The sequence below is a fragment of the Nipponia nippon genome, unplaced genomic scaffold (genome assembly GCF_047370975.1).
Source record: "Nipponia nippon isolate SJK-2023a ecotype South Korea unplaced genomic scaffold, ASM4737097v1 scaffold_7, whole genome shotgun sequence".
Taxonomy (NCBI): Eukaryota; Metazoa; Chordata; class Aves; order Pelecaniformes; family Threskiornithidae; genus Nipponia; species Nipponia nippon.
The window spans coordinates 33735222-33749028 of NW_028262391.1; positions in this window are offsets into that span (position 1 = coordinate 33735222).

Here is a 13807-nt window from a genome sequence, read left to right on the forward strand (position 1 = left end):
ACTTATTCGTAATACATATGGAAGTAACAGTCTGTGTCTCAAACCATGTCTAAAATGTCACTTACGAACATGAAAGATGCAGTCTTTCATTGCATACATTATTAACTCTCATCCTTGTGAGCATTCTCCAAAAATCACCCTCCAGCGCTTACAGTTTTATCAGAATTCAATTGCTTTCTGCAAGTCAGAACCTAAAGGATATAAAGCAACAGTGTTCTGTAATCCCAATAACTCCTACACTCTGATCTTTGGTCCAGAAACAGATTAGGGATATGTGTTCTAGATGCCATAGATTCATTACCTGGGCTTAAAAAATCCTTCTAGTTTATATTTTAAGTATGTAGCATCTTGCAGACAACAGGCAAACTGAAATCAAACCTGTCCAAAGAAGCTTAAATAAGCCTGCCCATAGATGCACTTTGTTACTGGCGCTTACAGCTCACGGCATGAATTTGGCATGTTAAATATACAAGTGATCTCAGTCACATGCCAGTGCAGGCTTTTTCCATCCAGTATGATATGCACAGGATACCACAAAGACTTAAGTATATGCTGGCTTCAAAGTAAAACACCACGAACTCCCAACAGGAATAAAAAGGTCAGTTCTACTCTAAATAACACCAGTGATAAGCTAGAATAGTCACAGAATGCTTACTGCAGATTGAAAAATAATGTAATGATGTACCAAATGTTACCCCAAGAACTTCTGTACCATAATTTCTTATGGTTTCTGAAAGTTGCCTTCAGATCCTGTCCAGAGTCTACCCAGAAACCAGATGAGGAATCAGTGATTCATTCCCAGTTCCAAGAATGAACCCACATACTGTTTCTAGGTAATGAATATACAGAAAATAAAGTATAGTCCATAGAAAATAAGAGAAATTGAGAACACTGTGACCCACACAATGACTGAAAGAATTAGGCTTGCTCATTCCAGAGAGGAAGGGGCTGAGGCATGATAATGGATTTAAAAACATAAAAGGCTGCTGCAGAGCTCTGTGCAGACCAGATAGGGCAGGATGCAGTGCTGTAAAATTACATCAAAGAATATTTAAGTGGAGCATTTGGTAGAACTTTCTCAGAAAGCAGAGTCACCCATGTAATAGATGGCCTGGAACAAACTGCCTGAGGAGGAGGCCTTGGAGTCCCTGTCACAGAGGATTTTTGAAAACAGGTTACAGAAACATCTTCAGTGGAAGACAGATCTATTGATCTGTCTTAGAATATGTGGATGGATCAACCTTCAGATTGCTGCTCTAAAGCCTAGTCTGGGGGGGAAATGTGAGGTGCCAGGATCAAATAATGAGGAACAGATATTTTCTGATTTTGCTCTTTGACTATATTGCTACTTTAATAGCAGACCTGCTTCTCTGAACTTCTCAGACTTGCAGTCAAGGTATTGTCCTTTACACTGGTGACACAGGCATCAATATCCTGGTAACCCTCTACAAAGAAACCATCATCTCCGGCTGGTGATCATGCTTTGTGCTGAGTAATAACAGTATCTTAGTAATCAAGTGACAGCAACTTTCAAAATTCCAGATAGGTACAGAAGTCTCACAAGGGCTTCAGTAAATTTCCAGTTCTTTACGTTGATTATGAATCTTAGTTACAGAACACAAAACAGTCCCTTACCATCACTTTCAACATCAGTTGCATTTGCTGAATATGAGGCTATCAGATTGGATGTTAATAAAGAAATCACAGTTTTTGTATGCTTTTGGTGTTGGTGTTTTTTGTCAATGGTAAGGCATATTCCCAGTACCCATACAGTGCTATAGAAGTAATTATTCTCAAGCACAAAGTGCACCTTGAGGGAGAAATAAGAGTGTTTGTTAGACAGCTTTTGAGAGTAGACTATAACCAATGACACATCATGCAGAGGCGGATCTGGAAATGTAGACAAGCAGTTCTTTTGACCTTCCTATAGACAAACCTGGTTTAAGGAAATTGGGAAGGTGTCTCATTGGGCCCACCTCTACATCAGTCCAAGACAGCTACAGTGGAAGAAACAGCACAGCCAGTATAAATCTACTAGGGCTTCTTGGTTTGGTTCTACATCCTGCTCTTTCCACTTTTACTGAGGCAGATGTTGATTGGGAACCAACAGAAAAGAATAAGGAGCTAGGAGAGAGAACCATAAAAAGGGACAAGCCAACATAGCAGGCTGGGAAGACTTTAAAAGAAATATCCTTCCATAAATGTCTTGATTGCCAAGACTGCTTTTATCAGGGAAAAGGAAGAAAATATCTCAGGCTAAGACTTCAATTGCAGGATGAGTCTTGATGAAATCTTAGCTATTGTATTCGTCCTGCAGCAAGAATTAGAAACTCTAAGCGAGAACATAGAGGGCAGTCTAAACCCAAAGTGAGCTCTTTGACAAGCAGGACAATGATCTCCACAGGGCCTTAGATAAAATGATTTGCAGAAGGAGGGAGAAAGTTGAGCCCTGCTTTTACCGTGAAGGCGGCTGAACACTGGAATAGGTTGCGCAGAGAAGTTGCGGAGCCTCCATTCTTGGATATATTTAAAACCTAACTGGACATGGCCCTGGGCAACCTGCTCTAGCTGACCCTGCTTTAAGCAGCGGGGGGTGGACTAGATGGTCTCCAGAAGTTCCTTTCAACCTCAACTATTCTGTTCAACCACGCTGAATTTAACACCATGTTAAATTATCCATAAGTGTAAATTTTAGCCAAGGCTCTCTTCTGGATAGAAGACAAATAAAAAGCTAAATTTCTTAGTCCTCAACAAGTGATGGTGGATAATTTTGTATATGAATCATAGCAGATTGCCCAGAGAAGCTGTGGATGCCCCATCCCTGGAAGTGTTCAAGGCCAAGTTGGATGGGGCTTTGAGCAACTTGGTCTAGTGGAAGGTGTCCCTGCCCATGGCAGGGGGGTTGGAACCAGATGATCTTTAAGGTCCCTTTCAACCCAAACCATCCTATGATTCTATAGCAAAAAATGTGGCAGAAAAGAGGTGTTTGAGCCTCCCACATACAGAAAACCGTAGAGAGGATTTGGAAAAACTTCCAAAGATACACCAAGGGGAATGATCAGAGGGAGGGCGGACAACCAGGAAATCACTGGAGTCAAGGGAGCAGGAGGTTTCAAAACTGTGTTTCAGCATGGTCAGGGATCATGAGGATGAAGTACCACTCTTGACTGAGTGTTCATTGTAGACTTTGGCAAGAACAACTATCGACTCAGGAAATAGCTCACATTTTTTGCTTTATGTAAGTGCTAGCTAAAATACTAAAGCAATGCTTTGTTGTTTGGGGTTTTTTTGGGTTGGTTTGTTTTTTTTTTTTTTTTTTAAATCACTAATCATCTTTTATAGCCCAAGTTATTCCCACACACAAAAGTTTCTGGGTAAAGTTTCTGAAAGCATGTAAGACCCTTGGATGTTTCCAAAAAAGCTCATCTCCATTGCTTTGCACTGTCCATATTGCAGACAGCTGAACACTGAATCTGGTCCAGACATTCCTAGCTAACTGAAACCATGACTGCAGCACATCTGTGGTGCAACTTGCTTGAAAACATCAATAGGTTTTTGCACTTATTCCCGTTCTTGACTAAATCTTACTCTGTTACTGCTGCTCTCCAGCCTGTGCTGCTAATGGTTTGCTGTCTTTCATAGCTGAAGGACAGTTATATAAAGGACTCCACAGCACTTGCCTGCTAGTATCAGGTGGGAATTTATCCAAGGTGCTTGGTTTCTTAAATAATTAGGAACAGAACAGACTATAATGGAACAATATAAAGGACTTCCAATGCCAGGGACAAGTGCCAAAATCACTCTGGAGCGCTCATGTTAAGATTTCCTGGGACAGTTTGGTTTTCTTTATTAACTGTAGGAATTTTTTTCTCATGCCAACACTGATGTGTGATCATAATATGTAAAAATCTACTATCGAAAATCTGGTGAAGTTCCAAGAAAGAGTTATACAAGCTCCATGGATAAAGTGATGATGAAAATACTCAGTCCTGCTTTGAAAATGTTCAGCTAGCGCTGAATTCAGCGGGATCCATAATGACTGGAGGTTTACCCTCCCTATCCATTGCAGAACTGCAACTGGTACAGGCAGATCCACATGTTTGTTAGAGGTTTATGTTGATACTTTTCTCTATTTGTGCCGGTAGCTCAGTTTGGTAAATAGCTTGGATGGGCTTTTCAGGGAGCCTGAGGACTCACAACACCAAACAGCTGCAAACCGTTAGTTACAACGAGAAGAGAGAGCTTGTGACTTCTCTTGAAAAGAAGAGCTAAGGATGCAATAATCCAGAAGGTCCTGTTAAAAAATACGGCCTAAAGATGTTAAGCTGTGGTTAATGTAATCAGTCACGTGAAGAGTGCCTTGCTTGGAGGACCGAGCATGGGGTGCAGAAAGGCCCAGAGTAGCTTTGGTATTGCTTAGTCTCAGGAGCTCAGGTCTTGACCTCACAATGCACCTCTTGAATTCTACAACCCTCCTTAGGCAGATTAAGGACACACTTAAATAACCTACTAGACTGCAGCCAGAATGAGCAGCACTGTGTAATCAAGCCCAGAAATTTACTTTAATACTAACCTGGCTCAGTTGTGATTGGAAATAATCTCTGTGTAAACACTGTTCAGAAATGGTTTGGACGCTGACCCTGCTAGCTGTTTGGCAGAGGTGAAACCCTTTTGTCTACACAACCCCCTTCATTTCAGTGAGGCTCTGCCACTTATGTCTCCCATAACCCAAATTCAGGTTTAAATCCTTTTTGCATTGCTCTCTGCGAACAAAGGAGGGTAACAAAACTCTTCTTCCTTGCATGTGTGCTATGGTTTTGGCAGGCTTCTTCAGAAAAGTGGGGTCGTGCACTGCTCCCTTCTCTCGGTCTCCCCTAGGTCTGTGCGTCCTGACTGACCTCAGTGCAGTCTTTAACATTTTGAAAATCATAATCACTGGGTCCCTGTTCTTTTTCTTTGCTTATCCCTTGATCACTGTTCTTACAGGATTATGCTTGGGAACAGAGAGATCTGGTGCTGTGCTTAATTATTGTTCCTTTTAATGGACAACAACCATTCATCACACTTTTCTACTGGGGAAGTTCACCACATTTCCAAACACTCTCTAAAACCATGATTAAATTGATGAATAACCCCTGATAACACTCCAAAAATTACTGAAGTGCAATGGGCTCACTTTTTTCAGGATTGCATAAAAATGCTTATTTATAGATCTGAATTTAAAGTTACTAATGAATCTTTCTGCTTAAATAAGGAAAAACAAAGTCCTGGCAGAATACCACATTTCTTCATCTTTCTTCCAGGTTCAATAGTCGGCACAGGGTAAACCATTGGGTGGAATTACTTCTCATCTTGACAAGCATCCTGAAAAAACTTTCAGATGCCTGATGCTATTGAGTCAGCATCACCAGATCTGACACCACATCTTGGACTCTTCTATCCAACCTCACTTCAGCATGGTGTTGAAATGTTGCAAGGATCTGTAAGGTGATCAATGGTGTGAGATGCATAAGTATTCTTAAACAAGTAAGTATTATTAAGGCACAATACCTAAGGAGTAACTGAATTACAAATTTATGGCACATGAGCTGTTCTTTATTAACACATTATTTGACACTTAATGTGTACATTGAGAAAGAGGTCCTTTTGCATTATTTATAATAAGTAATTTTGAGATTCAGAATTGTTTGATTTGAAAGGTAAAATATTGTGTGGATAGTTTTTCTTTAATATTTTTTACATTGCTCAAAAGAATATCATCAGTTTGTCCTGAACTGCTTTACTTGTCCCATGTACTGCTGTTGGGCATTTATAAATATGATAGAGCAAATAATTTATATGTGGAAAGGACCCACTCATGACACTTGCCTGAAACACTGGAAAATAAGACTGATGCTCTTCCAGGTTACATTTGCTATTTTGCAAAACTACTTTAGGCCTAATATTTTCTCTGCAGAAAATGTGGCTTTCTATGTAGCAGATGTAGTTTGGCTACATCTGAAAATGCTAATGTATTAAACCTAAAATGATTCAAGCACCTGGGGTATGATGAATTTCCACCAAATCCGAGACAGCTCTAACTGAATTCCTGCCTACAGTCCTGGTCCAGTACTCCAGGACTGGGTGTCTTTCCCATCCTTTCCCCTCCAAACTGTTCACCTCTGTGGTATACTTCTAGATGTTCTCCAAATCAGTGTCTCCAAAACGGACCCGCCAAGTGGACTCAACCCAACACTGTGAGCTGAACTGCTTCAGGATCAGGCACCGGGTATGTACATGACTCTTCTGGTTCCTTAGCAGGCGAAGTAGCCCCAGGACTTTGCCCTGCACAGCATGGGCATACCAGCTATGGGCACATCATCAGCCCCACAGGGCATGTGCTTGAGGATCTCCACCATGGAACTGGGAGCTTGAGCCTTTTGGGTGCCCTGTTTCCAATGAGACACGAACCTGGGCTGACTTCTCTGTAAAACTGATTCTTGTAAATTCTGTGGGTGTTAAGAGTGAAAGACATGATGTGAAAATAGCTGCCTGTGTTATATCTGTCTGTGAGAGTTTCTTATCAGCCTGTGAAACTGTCAAGACTAGGTTTTTCAAATAGCTGTAGAATCCTGGGAATACAAGTTCTGTATATATAGCTCATTTGGTGCTTTTTCTCTGTTTCTAAGAAACAAAAATTCAGGGAAATGTTTATTTCATTGAAAACCCAATATTTCTTGTGAATTAGAAATCCTTTTGCTCAGGCCTATCCACCACATGGCAACATTTATCCAAACAATGCAGCAGTGACCTCTGCTGCATGGCTGATGTTATTTCATACTTGTTCTGCTAAATTAAACCTGCTGTTAATACTCTTTCAGATAAGTTAAACCAACAATTTTTTCAAAAGCAAGTATTCTTGCCTCAAGGTAAGAGCATTCCTCTTTATGCTAATAGGAGGGCTTCAAACCACAGAAGATTATTTTTCAAGTTACTGGCATGAACATACCACAACTATGTTTTAATGCTTTCATTGGTTATCAAAACCAGTATTAGCATTAAATGAACCTTGAACCAACCTCATAAAATATTCCTGTTAATTTCACTGGGAAGGAAACTGAGGCACAACCCATTGGGTGACTTGCCTGCAGTCACACCCAAAAATGAATGGCAGAGGCATCAAATTCACGGGAAATCATGATTTCAAGCCCTGTTCTTTAATCACAAGATCATCTCTCCCTTTCCTCTGCAGGATCAGCAGAATATCAACCAACTGTAAACGGCATATGTCATGCTTGTACATTACACTCCACACTGCCCATGTGACAAGGAAAAGCGATACAAACTGGGAAAAAGACAGGATGCTTGTTTTCAGGTCTTCACTCTATTTGATCATATGAGAGCAAAAATCCCATAAAGCAGTCATACGCTTCTTGATTTGATCTTAATGAAGTACTGAGCAACCATAAATCCCACTAAGTCAGCAGGAGCAACATGTAAAACACTCTGTCCTGCCCCTTTCCTCCCACCACTAACTCTTCTTCTCTCTGCACTCAGTCCCCTAAAGGACCAAGGACCTGTCCCTGTATTGCATACATGAGGAATCTGAGTCTGGCCCCTGCAACAGTCCAGCATTACTGTACGCTGCCCGGTCCAAAAAAATTAAAGCTGGCACAGAGCAAAGCTGTGTGATCCCATGCTGCCTCTGTGTGGTGAAACAAGGCTGGAGCAAGCAGCAAACTCTCTCAAACCCTCCAGCCGTAAGCAGAAAGCTTCTGGGAAGTGTTGTGAAGTTCTTGCTCATTTAATACTGCCAGTGACATCCAATTCAGCTGATAACAGGAGTAAAGAGTTTTCAAAATTTGAATCTCAGATATGCAAAGGCAGGCAAAGGACAGTGAGCAAGTGTGGCAAGCTGGCTTGCTGGTGGTATCACTGAAACACTGATGCCAGCTGTGGATTAAGATTTCACCTATGGATTTCCTCAGGAGAGCATTGGAGGGTAGGCTTTATGAAGTGTGAGTGCTCTGACTTCTCAGCTTAGACTACTGAGCATCCAGGGCTGCTATAAAGATCCCTATTTATACATCAGTATCAGGAAATTATGGAAAAAATACAAGGTTTTTAAAAGACTATAAAATGAAAGCTAGTGCAATATACCGTACTGCTGACCAAATGCAGCTGTTCTCAAAATACTTAACACAAATTCTGGAAGTTCTACTGAGAAGAACATGGCAAACTGTTCTGCCATCAAATCAGGCTTTGCTGAAAGAAGGAAAACCCACAGAACTTCAAAAGTATATACTGAGTGACATGCTAAAAGAGACCAGTCTTCCTGCCCAGAGGCAAAAGGTATGTAGATGTATCTAATCATATGGGCTTGACTACAGGCAACAGCCACAGTGATAATGATTTAAAAAGAAGCAGATGAACCCTGATCTATCCCAGTACCTTGTTTTTGGATAATCTGGCTGTATTTTTGCTAGCGCTATGCATACACACATGTCCACACTGTTTCAGATTGTAAGACCTCTCTGCATCGTTCAGCTTAATCCCCTTGCTCCTATATTGCAGGTGAAAACTTTACCTGAGTAACATACCTCTTCTAAAAGGCATCTAGTTATTGTCTGAATAAATCAAATGGCAGACACTATACTCCTGTACCTGTTTGGGTTTATTCCTATGGTCAATCACACACAGTGTTAAAAAGGTGTGCCTCTGTTTCACACTGCCTGTTTCTGTCTCCGGCCATTTGTTCATTACTGTGTCCTTGCTTTTTCTGTAAAAGTTTCAGTCCCATCTTCCTTCCTCATAGAAGAACTTAAAACCTGTAAACAAGTTATTTCTCAGTCTCTTTTTGATACATGAAACATACACATTCCCTAGTGTCTTGCTGTGAGGTGTTTTTGCCGATCCTCAAGTTTTCTGACAAATCATTCTTTGCTCTTTCCAGTTTTTCAACATTCTTTTCAGAGATGTGCTGGAGCTGTGTGTGGATTTCCACCTTGCTGGTGCTCTCTACACAAACATCACCACCTTGTTTCTATTTCCCTTGCCCCCATTTCAGTTTTGGATGTACTGCTTTCCAGGATAAGTCTTATTGTCTAGGCTAGCTCACTTTTTTTTTCCTCCATGATGCGTTAGCTTCAGCCCTACCCTTATGAAAAATGCATTGTGCTAGAATGAGCCCAGCAAGCAAACAATCTAGTTCTCTTCTGTATGGCTTTTTAATATTCTACCATTTTTTGCATCAATCACAAAAGTTTATCATATTTCACATTTACTCTCTGATTAGATAAGGGTATCAGGTCCTCTACAAACCACTGTGAAGCCCTACTAGTGATAAATCTGATACAAGGCAGTTCTCTCCAACAACTACTTTCTTAGATTTTCCTGCAAACTAGCTCATCATCAACTTCATGTCGGCTTAACATTTGTAAAAAGCCTGTTTACTCTTGTAAAACTATTTGAAATGTCATGGCATACTAAAGCTCTTAACAAAACTGTTTGTTATATCTGTGCAGCTGTACTCTGAACTTGCAATCTCAAAGAATAAAGTTAGTTTTCTCGGAAATAAGTATTTTCTATCAATATGTTAGCTGACATTATATTCTGATTACTTCTCAGCTGAATCTTTTCCATGCTTTCCTATGATTTTGCTCAAAACTTATGTCAAGCAAACTCGTCTGCAGTTACTACTTCATTTCCTCTTCGAATCCTGGCAACCAGGATTCGCCTTTTGTAAATCCTGGCACCAACACTCTTCTGGTTTCACAAAATTCTGCAAGTTTTACAAAACATTTAATGCCTGCAGCATATTTCATGTTTGAGCCAAGTAATAATCTGGATTCATATGTTTGAATGCTTTGTTCTTCTGCCATATTGGCACTACATTTGTAACACTCCTTGGAGCTAAGTGTAAAAATATCCCAGAAAGCTGGGATAAACAGGTTATCTTAAGAATACCAAGCAAATACATACTCTGTACCAGTAAGTACATCTATTCACTTTGCATTCCTCAATATTGTCCTCTAAATGGGATTCAAATGTGCCCGCAAAGCTTGCTAGATCCATGGAATGATCTCCTATCGTGACTGATGCCAGGGTGGTGTTCATAGCAGCAATTCTGATACCATCCCTCCTCCAGGAGTAATATGTAAATTGGTGGCTTTTCAGTTTATATCTTTCATCTGTGAACTCAGTAAGTTTTATCTGCTTGACTTTTTGAAACAACAAAAAAACCACACTAAATATTTCTGGAGACAACAAATGGATTATCACCAGTACTCTAAGATTTGGCAAAACTAAGTATCTGGAGATCAGAGATCTCTTCAGCAGCTTTTTTGAGAACTTTTGGTTGCAAATGATTCATAGTCAAATGAAATATATTTCTTAAAGCTGACATTGTTTAGCAGTCTCTACGGTTACTTTAGGATTAAAGTGTTTTTTTAATCCGCAGCTTATACAAGCAATCAGATTCCTGCTTTTGTCATCAATATGCAATAATTTATTTATACAGAGTTTTTAGTACTGATTTCTGAATTACAAATAATTTTACCACCACCATCTAAGAATGAGCTGTTGCCATTGCTACAATGAGACAGGCCTGCTCTTTTCCTCCTAACATTTTTTTCAGTTTTACACCCTGGACTATGTGAAGTAATATACCACCTTCATCCTCGGTTTCTATCGCAGCCATTCAGGTTTAAGCTGCCCTCTCCAGCAGTCCCATCCAGCCCTCCAACACATTGGGTTTACTTTAACCAAGCTGAACGTAGTCCTTTCAGTTCAAAGCATGTCTGACAGAAAGCTGAAGAGAGCATTAAAAGCCTGTTGTAATATTCAGAAAAGGGAGAGAAACATTCTCATCATAATCCTCTATAAACACATAAACTGTTGGTCCCACAGTTTTGCAGTCTCCTAAGGCTCCTACTGTTTGTGCAGCCCTTTGTCCACAGCCACCACCCTCCCAGATGCCTGCTGGAATCCTCTAACCTTTCTGCCTCCCACAGCCTCAAAAAATTACCTCTTCTGACCTTAGAATTGAAGGCTTCTGCTCCATTCCTCACCTACCAACTCTGCTGTAAGCTCAAAATCCAGTTCGTATGCACCTCCCTGCTTAAATCTCTCCATAGATAATATTAGAAAATGCGATCTTCTTGTTTACCATGTAACTCCCCTTCTCCTACTATCTCACTGTTGTTACCACTATTCTTGGTAGTGCTTTCCACCTCAAACATCTGTATATCTCTCTATCATTTCATCTTATACCTATTTGTTCAGCACCGCTACAGTGACATAGATCAGAGGAACTATGATCAGAAATTTTTGGGCTAAGCGCTATAAAGGCACATCAGCCTTGCTTCAGCCACAGCTTACAATCCTCCCAAGCAATGAGGTAAAACAAAGGGAGAGAAACCAAACTTGTGGAAAAGGCAGCAAGAGAAAAGAGCAGCTATATAATACAGCCCAGCAAGGGAGACAACGTTCTCAACATATGAACTGTCTGTTTCAGGGCCAGAAACAAACCAACAATTTTCCACCCTATTTTTTAAACTGTAATATTCCTTACTTTCTGCCTTACGTATGCAACATTGCTAAGCATCTTGAGATTAAACTCGCAAACAGAATCTATAAAAATGAAAAGCAATTATGTTACTGTATGCTGAAAGGGACAGTGTTCCCTCTAAAGTGAATCTAAAAATAGCTCCCGGATTCTCAGAATGAAAGTGGATGTTTTGTAAGGCTACAAAAATTTACCAGAAAACCCCACTGATGAAATAGCAGGAAAAAAACTCCACCACATTTTTCCCAATACTGAAAGGATAAGAGAGAGAAGTAGTGGTAATGTGGTAGCTGGACAAAATTAAATTATGTAGAGGTGCAACAAGGTAAAATAAAAATAGATTTTCTTTAATACCTTTTTGCTCTTGTGGATACAGCCTTGTGAACTCAGTGTCTTTAAAAATAAGCTATGCTTTTCAATTCTCAGATTTGAATGCTCAAACTAGCACATGTGACCTCATAAACCAAAGCATCGCTGTCTTTGCGATTCAGCATATACACTGATTTTTCAAAGCATGCATAGTATTTTCTCGGAAGACAAAACATCTTTATTCACCTTTAAGTATTTCTTCTCATTTCATTATACTCATCCTGTACATGGAGTACTTAGCTTCTACCACCACAAGTCAAGCGGTAGTCAGTAGACACTTGTGAGTGGTCACTGTATGACTGCATAGAAAGCTTCATGAACAGGGTAATCCTTCTCCATCTGCCAAGCAGCATTGACACTTGAAGACATCTTTTGTAAAAAGTCACATGCAGTGTTTCGTGAACACCATTCTCACATCAAACCTGATTCTAGTCATGACTTTTGTGATTTTACATACTGATCAGACCTACTATCATGTACAAGAACAAAGCCTTCATCTTCTAAAGTCTCTAGTAGACTGTAATGTGTTAACTCCCAGTTTAGGAAGAAGCTAGCTCATATGAAGCCTATTAGAAACTATTTAGAGAAACTTGTGTTCTTCTGATACTTCCCTCATGGCTTTCCTCCTGCTGATGAGTTCCTCTAAATAAATCATGACTGTTTTCTCTACAAGGATGCCACAGACGTGAAACTTGCAATGTCTGCGAAACAATGCCTGTGCTAAAAGAAACAAAACTTATTCACCAGTCTGTCAAAACATGCTTTTTTGGGCGTATCACCAAAAAGAGAAGGGAGAAGACACTTAAAGCACTAAAATTAGAGACTTTTTCAGAAGAGATAACAATATTAAATTCTGTAGCTTTGGCCAATAGCTAATCATAGCTGCATAAAAGTAGCATTATAGCATACAATACTACTAAAATTATTCTTTCTAAGATTAGTGTTAGACATTCAGAAACAGATCATACCAAAGCCTACTGAACAATTACAGATTAAAAATTCATTATAGCTTAATAAATCCACATTAAATCCTTTAATACAAACTCAGTACTTTCAAAGGGCCTAGCTATAAGGAAAGATAGGCAATGACTACTGGAATTTATCTTCTGTCACAGCCCTGAGAGCACCAACAATCCCTAATTGTCCTCATCGGCATCATCTGGCACCTTCACCCACGTGCAGTCTGCCCATTGGCCCAGGAACTGCATTTAAGCTCAGGCCCTTCTCTGAGCTGTCTTGTTGGTGTATTTGGGTTCAGCCTGGTATCTTGCTGATTGGGATTTGCCCTCAGACTTGCCCCTTTGCTCAGGCTTTGCATGTTGACTACTAGACTTGCTGTGTTCTGCTCCACTTGCTTGGGTACTGCAGTCTTTTCTGGTAAGGACATGGTTCCTGCCTGCACCCTGTCCCCCATGGCTCCTGCTCACCTTCCCTTGCAGAGCAGCCTACTCTTGGAGCTCTCTGATGCTAATAATAATGAACGTTGACTAAAAGGAGCAACACAGTAACTTTCTTTTGGTTAAACAAACATTCTAATGGATATAGAATAATATCAATATAGGATAAATCATTACGGTAGCCTTTCTCTTACAGTTTGTTTTTGTTTCTCTGAACAAAAGAAGTAGAATCAAGATCATGTGAAGTTAGGTGAGACAAAGAGCGGCTGGGATTGACAGAATTGAAAACTTATTTGAATTGTAAGTAGTTGTATTGGTGTTGAAACTAATATAGCATGATTTTCTGAAGACTTGCATCTTGTGCTTAATAATTTTTTTAAAATTCTGGTATATTGAAGCTGCAGTATGAACATAGTGACAAGTAGGTATCTCAAGTATGAGACTCTTCAGAGTCTCATAAGAACTTACCTCCTGCTGTAAGTCTGCTGACTCATCT